The sequence below is a fragment of the Narcine bancroftii genome, chromosome 4, assembly GCF_036971445.1.
Source record: "Narcine bancroftii isolate sNarBan1 chromosome 4, sNarBan1.hap1, whole genome shotgun sequence".
NCBI lineage: Eukaryota > Metazoa > Chordata > Chondrichthyes > Torpediniformes > Narcinidae > Narcine > Narcine bancroftii.
The window spans coordinates 102,812,869-102,825,060 of NC_091472.1; the positions used below are offsets into that span (position 1 = coordinate 102,812,869).

At 42.6% G+C, this 12,192-nt stretch overlaps 1 protein-coding gene across 4 annotated transcripts in view; it reads left to right on the top strand.

Moving 5' to 3' along the window:
• The first annotated feature begins 8,652 nt into the window (after nt 1–8,652).
• tab2 (TGF-beta activated kinase 1 (MAP3K7) binding protein 2) overlaps nt 8,653–12,192 on the top strand; it is a 40,540-nt gene continuing 37,000 nt past the window's right edge. For 2 of the 4 annotated variants that reach the window (XM_069932258.1, XM_069932263.1), the window contains exon 1: nt 8,653–8,736. The gene's annotated coding sequence lies outside the window, so the exon portion shown is untranslated. Of the gene's footprint in view, nt 8,737–8,782; nt 8,816–12,192 lie in introns of those variants that run through there. The other 2 variants (XM_069932261.1, XM_069932260.1) reach the window with 2 other exon arrangements.

Below are 12,192 nucleotides of genomic sequence, written 5' to 3' on the forward strand. Positions count from 1 at the left end.
TCCCAACCTTTTACTTTCCACTCACATACCACTTTAAGTATTCCCTATGCCATAAGTGTTCTGTGATAATAAGGAATTGCTTAAGGTGGTATGTGGGTGGAAAGAAAAAGTTTGAAATGTTTTAATCATTCCAAATTGATTCATTATGTGCACAGTTTCATAACTCCAAAGGAAATGGGTCAATGACAATTTTTCTCAAGCAAAATATTTCAGTAATAATTGGGTCTAGAACAGTGATTCTCAACCTTCCCTTCCTACTCATATATCACCTTAAGCAATCACAGAACACGTATGGCTTAGGGAATACTTAAAGTGGTATGTGAGTGGAAAGTAAAAGGTTGGGAACCCTGATCTAGATCATTAGATAGATGACAAGCAACAATGGACCCAGCACCAATCCTGAGGCACACCAGTAGTCACAGGCCTCTAATTAGAGGCAATGATCCACTACCACTTCTTATACAACATACATCTGCTCCAAAATTCTTGCTTGTTGCAGATGAAAAGGTATTTCAAGAAAAAAAAGTATACATTAAATTAAATTGAAAAAAAAATGATAAATATAGAAGATAGATAATATTCGATTCCATAGTGGAAGAGAAAAAAGTGGCACCATGATAGAGAAGACCATTCCTCCTCGGCTCTGTACACCACAATAGCATGGATCTCCTAGTGGGCACCCTTTTCAATTCCCCATCACATTTCCTTGCTGCATGTTTGTCCATGGCCTCCTGCACTGCCAGATTGAGACCGCCCACAAATTTGAGGAACAACACCTCATCTTTTGTTAAATCCACCCCCCCCCCCTCATTCTTCTCCTGTCACCTTCCCTGTCTCCTTTTGCACAAACATAAATTCTTACCAGGTCCAGTTAACACCTTTTGTTGGTCTGGATTCCAACCCCAGCCAGCATTGTCTGAATTCTGAGACTGAGATTTCATTCTTTTGGCTCATTCTTTGCTTGAAGAAGGGCTCAGGCCCAAAATGACGGCAACGTATCTTTGCGTTTTATAGATGCTGAAAAGACTGGCCGAGTTCCTCCAGCATTTTGGTGTCTTTTTGCTAACTGTTTTAACACCAGACTGTCTGCAGGTCACCCAATTAGTAAGGATTTTACCTTTAAATTTTACATTTTATACCCTTATAAAACACAACAAAGTTGTTATTTCATTCCTCTTCTATCCCTTCTGTGGTGCTGGTTTATAATGTCTTATATCTTGTGACTTTTTGCTTCGGCACACATCTTGGAAACAGAGTCTGCAAAAAGGTCTTCTTGACGAGCAACCCCTACAGTTACCATACTGGTGTTATGTGCTCCACACGTGCTGAGGAGAAACCACAACATGCCTTTTCTAAATTGCTTTCCACACAAACTCCTCTCAATTGACTACATTTGGAGAACTATTCCACAGGTTAGTCACAGCAGGTAACGTGCTCTGATCTTCCATTAAGTTATAGGGAGTAACCCTGGAAGGCTCAACACTAACTCCAGCCCCAGTGGTCTCATGATGACATCATACATGGTCAAGGAAACCCATCCTCATTACCTCCAACTGTCCTCCCTCAGTTGACTGGCCTGTTCTGTGCTGTAAGTGGTTATATGGTTATATGGATACATCATGGTCCTCCATGCTACGCAAAGTGTGGAAGAAGCACTGAGAGGAGCCTGGGCCAAGATTGTACCGAAGGTCAAGGATTATTTTCTTTCATTTTAAACATTTTTATTGAGTTTTACATATAAACAATCTTTTAAGGAAAGCGCCTATCAAATCATCTCATAAACATTCAAGTACAAAAAATGATGGAACTACATTGACAATTCTTTTTTTAATATTTTATTTATATTTTCACACAAGCTTGTACAGCCATACACATTGTTAGTGCCATCCTGGCAGCTCGTATTCAAATTTACATGCACTCCCTTCTCATGAATGACTGTATACACAAGCTCGCGTCTTTTCCACTCCCACCCTCATTTAACACAGGACAACTCATTCAGACTTCGACCAACAACAGAAAACTTTACAGCAGGATAATAAATAATAACTAGGGAAGAGGGATTGTCGCTGCTTGGTGGGCGATCGACAGGCCGATATATATTCCTGACTTTCCTTGATTGGGATCAATGCGAAGGAGAGGAAGCCGCAGCAAGGAACGGGGAAACCAATCACTGCCATGCACATACGTAGTGCATGTAAGGCTGCCAGATATTTCAAAAGCTACCGTATTTGTTTCTCAGGTTATGTTATTTTCTCCAGAGGAACACACCTCTGCATTTCCATATTCCATTGTTCGATACTAAGACTAGAGTCGGACTTCCAAGTCGCTGCAATGCGCTTCCTGGGCATTGCCAGTGCGATTAACACAAATTGGATTTGAAATTTGGACAGCTTCACTGTAAGCCTTTTGTCCATTATGTTTCCCAGCAGGAACAACTCTGAGCCCTTCCGGAATTGTTTACCTATGATTTTCTCTAGGACTTGGCTTAGTTCTTCCCAAAAGGGCCCCACCTTGGTTCATGACCAGGTTGTGTGCACCAACATCCCAGTTGCCATGCTACATCTGAAGAGTCCGAGAGTTCTGATTTTGATCTGTTTATTTTTTGTGGTGTTAGGAACAGCTGGTGCAAGAAATTATACTCCACCAATCTGTACCTTGCATTGATAACTGTAGTTATGCTGTCCCGGCATAAATCGGACCAGTCATCAATTATAATACCCAAGTCTGACTCCCATCTTTTTCTTGATCTATGGAGGTCTGATTTGGATCCATCTGACTGGAGCAGGAAATACATTAAAGAAAATTAATTTCTTTCCACTCCCACTTCGAATCATGCTCTCTGTGGCATCGAACCGAGGTCGGGCCATACTTGGACCCAATATGTCCCATAAAAAAGATCTTATTTGAAGATAGCAGTGGAATGTCTGATTTGGCAAATCATATTCATTTTTGAGTTGCTCAAACAACATTAGTTGCCCCTGCTTGTAACAGTCCTCCATGCACCAGATACCATTATGGCGCCAGGAGTCCAGGATCTTGTTACCTACTGTAATTGGTATTTTTGGGAACTGTCCCACTTTGATGTTCAAATATTGGTTAATTTTGTTCCAGATATTAATTACATGTTTTAATATGGGGCTGCCCTTCTTTCCTAACAGCAATTTAGCATCTCATTTATAAATAAAGTCCTCTGCCATCTTCTCACCCACCAGGTGTAGATCAATTTGTGCCCAGAATGGTGCACCTCCTCTCTGGAAGAGAGAGGCGATGTACCTCGACTGGGCTGCCCAGTAATATTTTTTTAAAGTCTGGCATCCTCAATCCGCCTAGGCTGTAGTCCTATGTTAATTTTTCCATAGAGACCCTACCAACTTACCATTCCAGAGAAGCATTCTGACCTTGTGTGTTAGCTGTTTGAAGAAACCCTGGGGCAACGGCACAGGCAATGTCTGAAAAAGATACTGGAATCTTGGTAACACATTCATTTTGATGCTGTTAACCCTGCCCACAATGTTATGGGCAGGGACATCCATCTATTTAAGTCCTCCTCGGCTCTCTCCAGCAAGGGGGCGTACTTCTGCAACAATGCTGCCTAATGTGCTGAGAACTCCCAAGATTTTTTTGTTGAATTTACAACATCTTTCTATAGTAGTTCAATGTATTGCCATTTCTCTCATAAAGTGCACCTTGCTGAAAATTTGCTTTTCTCTGAAACGGAGGCCCACCTAGTCCCTTCACATCTTCACTATCTGCCTGAATTTGTTCTCACAATGAACCACTTAGATAGGGAATCTAAATCAAGACATCATCGATATAAGATGAGAAGGAAAAGATTTAAAGGGGATACGTTGGGCATCTTCTTCACAGTGAGGGTGGTGGGCTGAGCTGCCAGAGGAAATGGTAAATGCAGTGACAATTGTAAGGGTTAAAACACATTTTGACAGGGACATAGACAGTAAAGATTGAGAGCGATATGGGGTGAATGCAGACAATTGGGACTGGACTGGATAACTTGGACAAGTTGGCCAGTGGGACCATTTCCATGCTGCAGAACTCTACAACTACTATTTTGTCCCCATTAACATCCTTCTAATTAAAAGTGTTGCTTTGCAACCCATATCATTCTTTTTTAATTTTTTTTAATTTTTGCATTGTCATATCAATAACAACATCCACAAATGATCATCATCAATATATACATAGTGACATTTTTTTTCTTTACCCCACTTCCTCTCTCCCTTTCCCCACCCACATCAAAAATCAATAAATGATAAAACACTTAAAACAAAGAAATAACCAAAAAAAGAAAAAAGTTGTATCGTCCACTTTCACATATTTAAATCTTTTTGAGCTCATAATTATGTTGTTTTAGAGATGGAGGTTTGTGGTTGGCATTCTCCGACATATTTTATGTACGGTTTCCAAATTTGTTCCAATAATGTACACTTGTCTTTCAGATTGTATGTATTTTATTCTAATGGAATACACTTGTTTATTTCTATAAACCACTGTTGTATTTTAAGGTTTGTTTCCATTTTCCAGGTTGTCATAATACATTTTTTTGGCTACTGCTAGAGCTATTATAATAAATTTTATTTGGGCTTTGTCTAATTTTAGTCCTAATTTTTTGTCTTTTATATTATTTAACAGAATTTTTTTTGGGATCTTTTGGTATGTTATTTTTTTGTGATTTTGTTTAATATTAGGTTTAGATCTTCCCAGAAAGTTTTTACTTTTGAACATGTCCAAATTGCACGTAATGTTGATCCAATCTCTTGTTTGCAACGAAAACATCTATCTGATGCTGTTGGGTACCACTCTTTTAATTTCTGAGGAGCAATATATAATCTATGTAGCCACTTATATTGAATCATACATAATCTACTATTTATCGTGTTCCTAATTGTTCCTATACATAACTTCTCCCATGTTTCATTCTTTATCTCTGTGTTTAAATCTTTTTCCCAACATTGTTTCGGTTTATACTTTATTTCATCTTCTTTATATTGTGATTTGATGTACATGTTTGTTATAATTTTTTAAATTATCATTGTGTCTGTGATTAAATATTCATAGTTGCTACTTTCTGGTAACCTCAAACCATTTCCCAGTTTATGTTTTAGATAAATTTTCAATTGGTAATATGTAAACATTGTACCTTGTGTTATTCCATATTTATCTTTTAATTGCTCAAATGTTAATAAATTATTTCCCAAAAAGCAATCTTCTATTTTCTTGATTCATTTTCTATCCTATTCCTTGAAAAATAAATTGTCTATTGTAAAGGGGATTAATGAGTTTTATGTTAATATCATTTTTGGTATTTAATAATTTATCTTTTTTTCTTCCAGGTGCATTCTTGAAATGCTTTCCTCTATTGGATATGTGCAACATTTTGTCCAACTCAATTCCATTATCCACCTTTCCAGTAACTTGCTTCAATATCTCATCCACAAATGAAAGATCTGATCAACTCTCCTGCCAATTTCTGCTTTTCTCTGAGCTGAACTCGGTTAATCTCTAATCTCCTTTCTTCAACTTCATTCCTTTTCTGAAAATAAATCAGAGACAAATAAGCCCATTTATTCCTTCATTTACTTTCATGCTACCAACAGAACATGGAGTGGCATAACACAGAAACAAGCCATTGAGCCCACGATGTCTGGGGTGGACATGATCGAGTTTATTGTACAACATACCGATTCTTATTTGCTGCAGGCCACACAGCTCTAAGATAAACCAAGAGCAATAGAATTAATTAAATTTCCACAATATGCCAAGGCAGAAAAAAGAGAATTAAATAAATATTTGCAGTTGTCATTAGTGCAAGAAAACGGTAATGTTGTAACAGTGCAAATGGCTCTTTTGGTAGTCCTAGAGTAGTTTATGGTTTCAGTAATTTGGAGAGGTTCAAGAGTCTGATCATTGTCAGGATAAATCAGTTCTTCAACCAAAAAGTGCTGGTCCTCACACTTCTTTACCTTCTGCCCAAAAGTAACACTGAGAAGTGATGACCAGGCAATGGGGGGTCCTTTTGTTTATGATGTTGGCTGCCTTCTTCAGGCAGCATCTCACATAGATGTCTCACATTAATACCCAAATTAAACTAAACACTTGCAGCTTGCATCAGTTTGTCTTTAAGCTGTGGGAGGAAACCAGAGCACTGGGCAGAAACCCATGTGGTCATGGGAGGAAAGTGCAAGCTTCTTGCAGAAACCATTGAAGCTCAGTCAAACCCAGCTCCCTGGAAATGTGAGGCAGTAACACTCCAGTTTCTGCACATTCACGTGTCTCTCTAAAATCCTCTTACACTCTATCGCATCTGCTTCCACCATTAGCCCTGGCAGCTTGTCTCAGATACCTACCATCCTCTGCCTCTCCTATCCATTCTCCCAGTTTTGTTTAAAGTACCATGATAGCACAGTGGCCAGTGTTACTGCCTCACTTTTCCAGGGAGCTGGGATTGACAGCTTCAGTGCCTTCTGCATTGAGTTTGCCCATTCCTCCCATGACCATATGGGTTTCTGCCCAGTGCTTTGGTTTCCATCCATTTTAAAGGTAAACTGGAAGGTTTATTGGTTCCTGTAAATTGCCTCAAAGTGTAGAAAACTGGCAAAAAAATCAATGGTGAGTTTATATGGGTGTTAAAAAAATGATGAGGAAACAGATGTGACTGCTGGAAGTTAGCAACAACCTGCTGGGTTGAATTGCCTCCTTCTGGGTTGTGCTCAGCAAATATTTCCATCACTTTTGTTCTTATAACAATATTTTCCATACCAAAACTTCTAATAAGACTTCCTTTCCATTATTTCCATGATTGGCTGAAAGTTCCATGGCATCCTTTCTTTGCAGGTGGGTGCTGTGTGACTCCTCATGAGTACCATATGTTCTGTCACAGTTGCTGAACATTCTCACTCAGGGGACAGCTTCACCTGGCTTGGAGATAAGCCAACATCTTGCCTCAGCCACATACAATCCTGTCATGTGGACAATAGTTGGTATTGATCCAGGAACCAACTGCAGATTTGGTGACTATTCGCCAAATACATGCACTCCATTTCCAGGTCTAAGCTTAACTTCCCTTCACAATTTCTACACAGATTATGTTTGGCGTCATTCTCATCCATTGTCAGGGTAAGCCCATGCATCAAATTGAGGAACAAACAAGTTACTTCTGGAGTGGAGGTGAGTGGTGGAAATTGTGGAAGCTGATGGGATGGTGGAGCAGATCAAAGATTTGTGAAGGATTTGGTCTATTGGGCCTTCTATGCTTACCATAGAGTTTATGGGCTGAAGGACTTGTTTCTTATGAGAAAAAAACACTCGTGCTTAAACCTACCAGCATGAACATTGATTATTTTCAATTATTAGTCCCCACAGAAATCTGCTTCCACTATTCTACACCACCATCTTGGAGCTAGAGAAGGATTTTTCTATACCTTGATGAAGGGCTCAAACCCGAAATGTTGGTGATGTATCTTTACCTTTGCTCAATAAAGGACACTGCTTGACCTGCTGAGTTTCTCCAGCTTTGTGTTTTTACTTCAACCACAGGGTCTGCAGATTTTCATGTTTTACTACCATCTCTCGGCACCTCCCAGCTTCTTTTCCCCCTAATATGTGCCTAATATGTGTAATAACACCCTCTTTCCACCTCAGTCTTCATAAACGGTCCCACCACGAAAGGTTGATCAAGCATTTCGAACCATGGATGATTATCAGAATGGCCGAGATCAGTGGGGTTACCCTTTCCTCAATTCCGGGAATGTTGCATCCAGCACACAGTATCTTTGATCCACTCCTGTCAAGAAGGATGGACAGAAGCATCAAAATCAGGACTGTCAGGCAGGGAAGAAGCTTCTTTTTGCAGGCTGTGAGATTGAAGAACAGTATCCCATAACCAAATAAATCATCCCTATGCAGTATATGGGTGTATCTCTCCACCTATACTGTATGCATAGACGCATATATAATTGTATATCTGTGTGTGGTTATTAGGGGCTGTGTGGTGCCCGTGTGTGTGGACCGGAGAGATGTTGTTTCGTCAGGTTGTAGCTGCAGTCAGATGAGAATAAAGTTGCACGGTAGCGGGGCACTGCCTGGGTCAGGCTTTGACTGCCGACGTGGTCCCCCTGCGACAGAGGTTCCCCTCTGCCAGCAGCAGGTTGGGCTGTAAAAGCGGGACCACTGGTGGGAAAATCAGGAGAAAACCACAACCCCGGGACTGTTGGAGGTGGCCAACGTTCAAATGCACCAGCACAGCTCTGGTGCTGAGGTGGCGACGAGAAGAAACTTTGCATCGAGACTCAGAGTTGATACCCCAGAGAGTTATGAACTGTCTGGCTTCTTTGCTACATTTTCCTCTCGCTTTCTCAAGCTTGTGTTGGATTTAAAAGCATTGCCTCGGCACGATCATGCACGGTGCTCAGTCACATCAGGAAAGAAGGCGGTGTCGCTTGGGGCAGCAAAGTGCCACCCTCCCACAACTTCTTCCCACCAGTCCCCCCCCCACACACACACACTGGCTGCAGCCCCCCAGCGGACATAAATCCACCCGCCGCGCTCTTGCCACCCACTCCCGCCCTGGCCCCGGCGCCGCGAGAGCTGGCTCACGCTCGCGAGGCTGGGGCGCTCTCGCGAGGCTCGCCGTCAGGCGCCCTCCCCCCGCCATGTTGTGCTGGTATTTTGGTTTCGCTTAGTGTGGGTGACGGCCGCCTCTGAGAGCGATCCGGCTGGGTGGGTGGAGCCGGGGCGCTTCCGATTGGAGTTGGAGGGGTGGGGGGGGGGAGGAGCGGCGGCGGCGGCGGCGGCGACGGTAAGCAGCAGGAGCCGGGCGGGAGGGGAGGGAGGGAGGGGGACACGTTCACTTCCCGTGGATCCGTATCGCACCGCCCGAGCTCCCCGGAGCGGCGGCGGGGCCCCGGACCTGCGCTCAGGTTTGCCCCGGCTGTCATAGGCCCCCCCGGACCAGGAGCCTCGGGCTTCCAGCGCTGCAGTCTGCCAACCCCGCCTCCGAAGCAGATCCCAAACCAGCCAGTGATGGGGGTGGGGGCACTGATGGGAGTCGGGGCACTGATGGGGGTGGGGGCAGCTCAGCCTCGTTGCCACGTCCAGGACCCCACTTACTAAGCATCAGATGGGTCCTGGCAGTGTGGCTGGATCCCAAGCAAAGCACTGCGTGTGTGTCAGAATCCCAGATTCCTGGGCATTGGGAGTGTGACTGGATCCCTGGACACTGGGAGTTGTGACTGGTCGAATCCCTTGGCACTGGAATATGGCTGGATTCCAGATCCCTGGGCACTAGAAGTGCAGCTGCATTCCAGATCCATATGGAATTGGTTGAGTTACTGTATCCCATGCAGTGCAGCTGAGTCCCATGCCTCATTGTGGCTGGGTGTCCTATGCATCATACCCGAGATGCTGGCAGTGTGGCCAGCCCACTGATTTTATAGGAGTAAGTTGTTGTGGCCTTAGTGACCTTTCCCAAGCATAATATCATTGTCACCTGAGTCATTTGTTCTCTCTGAGTTTTAGACCATGGATTTTGCTCTGCGAGTGTTGGTTAGTGGCTTGCTCATTGTAACTTGTGAGTTTGTGGCTAAAATGCTTTTTTTTCCATGGCTTTTTTTTTGTATGGGTAGGTGCAATTTGACTGCTTAATCTCAGGTAACTTAACGTGGGTGAGGGTGGCTTATACAACATCAAACATTACAGCACAGTACAGACCCTTCAGTATAATCTAATTTTTTTCCCCCACTAGCCCTCTATTTTTCTTGCATTGATGTGCTTATCTAAGAATCAATTTAAGGTTGTTACTGTACCAGGTTCCATCACCACCTTTGCAATGCATCACTAACTGAGTAACTGAAATGACATCAAACATCTCCCCTGAACTTTCCTACACTTGCCTTAAACAAGTGTCTTCTAGTATTTGCTTTTGCTGCCCCAGGAAAGATCTACTGTCTGTCCACCCTTTTCTAGGCCCCTCATAGGCTTGAGTCAGAGAGTTTTGCTTCTGTTTGCATCTTGCCGGTGTGGAGTCTGGAGCTGAAGTACTTACTGATTGTGAGTTCTCATTAATGTCTGGAGGTCTTGATTTGCCACTGAGTTGCTGTTTTCTCTTGCAGAGTTAATTAATATTGTCAGTAGCTAGAAGGAGTTGTTGGATTATTCTCACAGGAAGGTCAGATGTGATCTGCACAGACCTGGAGTCAAATTAGGTTAAAGTTGACATCACTAAGGATGGAAACTTGCAACCTCTTTTGACTGACCTTGGCAACTTGAGTAATGCACTGCTAGAGCTGTACCTCCCCATACTTCAGACAACCTACCTTGCCTGAGTACTGAGACCAGGAGGAAAAAATATGTTACTGTATGATTGGGGTTCATTTGTTCATTTTGCCACAATTGTTCATTTCTATCTGGACAATAGGTCAAATCCAGCAGTGTATCCTTGATTTATCTTAGCTTGCATTTAACCGTGAAACCTAATATGGATTTCAGTATTTTGGTTACCCTTCTGACCAAAAACAAAAGTAGAATTGTGGACAGACTATTTTGCCATCACATCTGGCTGGTTGTCTTTTATTTAGAGCTTGTTAATGAGTCAAACTTGTCCTTCACCCAGTATATTTTAACCTTTTCAAGTATCTCTAGAAGTTACCATTGAATCTCCTTTCAGTTTGTAGGCTGTACAAATCACTAACCAAATTCTTCTTTCCCCTGGTTACTTTTGCCAATGATCTTAAATGGAAAATATTCAAATGTTGAATATAGAAAATAAAAATAAAATGCTGCAGAAACTCAGGATAGACATCAATAACAGGAAGATAAATCATTAATGTTTTAGGCTTCTATTAGAATTTTAGTTGATAAGATAACCTTTTAGCATGGTGATTTTGAACGTGTTGGGTTTATGCCCAGGAAGTTGTGCCTCGTGAATGTAATTGAGTTTTTGGAAGAGGTGACCAAGAGGATTGACAATGCAAGATGATGGACATTGTCCTCACAGACTTCAGCAAGTCCTTTGACAAACTTCTTTGTAGTAGGCTATTTTGGAAGATTAGATCACAAGGGATCGAAGATGAGCTGGATACTGTAATGAGAAGGGACACATGACCTCCAGCAGGAGCTGAGTCGGAAGTCACCTCACCTGCCAATCAACCCTAGCCTACCCACAGGTGAGCACACACCTTATGATTGGCTCTCATACCTCAGCCAGTCCCTCCAGCCGGCTGCAATATAAAGCCCAACATGTGGAGCAGCTTTTCCTCTTTTCCACAAGGAACTTACCCTAGCTCCACTCCAGGTGGCGGGTTGTGAGCAACGCTGGAGAGATCATTGTAAGGTTAAAGGGTGGAGAGATTGAGTGGTGCATTCTCGAGAAGTTTTGTTGTAACTTATCTATTATCTTAATCATTATAATCAATTGGGGTGCCATGTCACCAGATACCATGGGGTGGTTGGTACTATTTATACTGTCTTTTCATATTATCTGTGGGAATTGCAGGTTGTAGCACGTAACGATGTGTGTCAACTGTATGCAATCTATTTGTGTGCATGACTGCGACCCCTGTTGCGACTTCCCCCATATATTAATAAAGATCCTTGGTTTGTGATCAAACTGCCTTCAGACTTATCACTTCTTGGACCCTCCAAACTTGTTCTTGTATCACAGATACAGATGATGATGGTAAATGGCTGGTTTTCAGTATGCTTGCTTTGAAAAGGAAAACTCAACAGTACCAATCAGGATCCTTGCGTAAGCTGATGACTCTGTGATATCAATCTCTGAGGCCAATGTCAGAACATCCTTCGAGAGGTTGAGCCCTTGCAAGGCATCATGCCCTGGTGGCGTACCTGAAAATCTGTGCCAACCAACTAGACGGAGCATTCATATTGCAGCAATCAGAGGTTCCCACCTGCTACCAAAGGGCATCAATCATATTGGTGTCCAAGAAGTGCAGATCGAGCTGCCTCAATGACTCTCCCAGAGGTTGGTCATGGCCAGAATTAACTTGTACCTAAGTAAAGATCTGGGACACACTACAATTCACTTGCGGTCACAATTACTCCACATCAAATGTGATATCACTGGCTTGACTCTCAGCTCTGGATAACCTTGACAACAGCAGCACATTCATCGACTACAGCTCAGCTTTCAACACTGTTATTCCCTCAGTACTGCTCAAC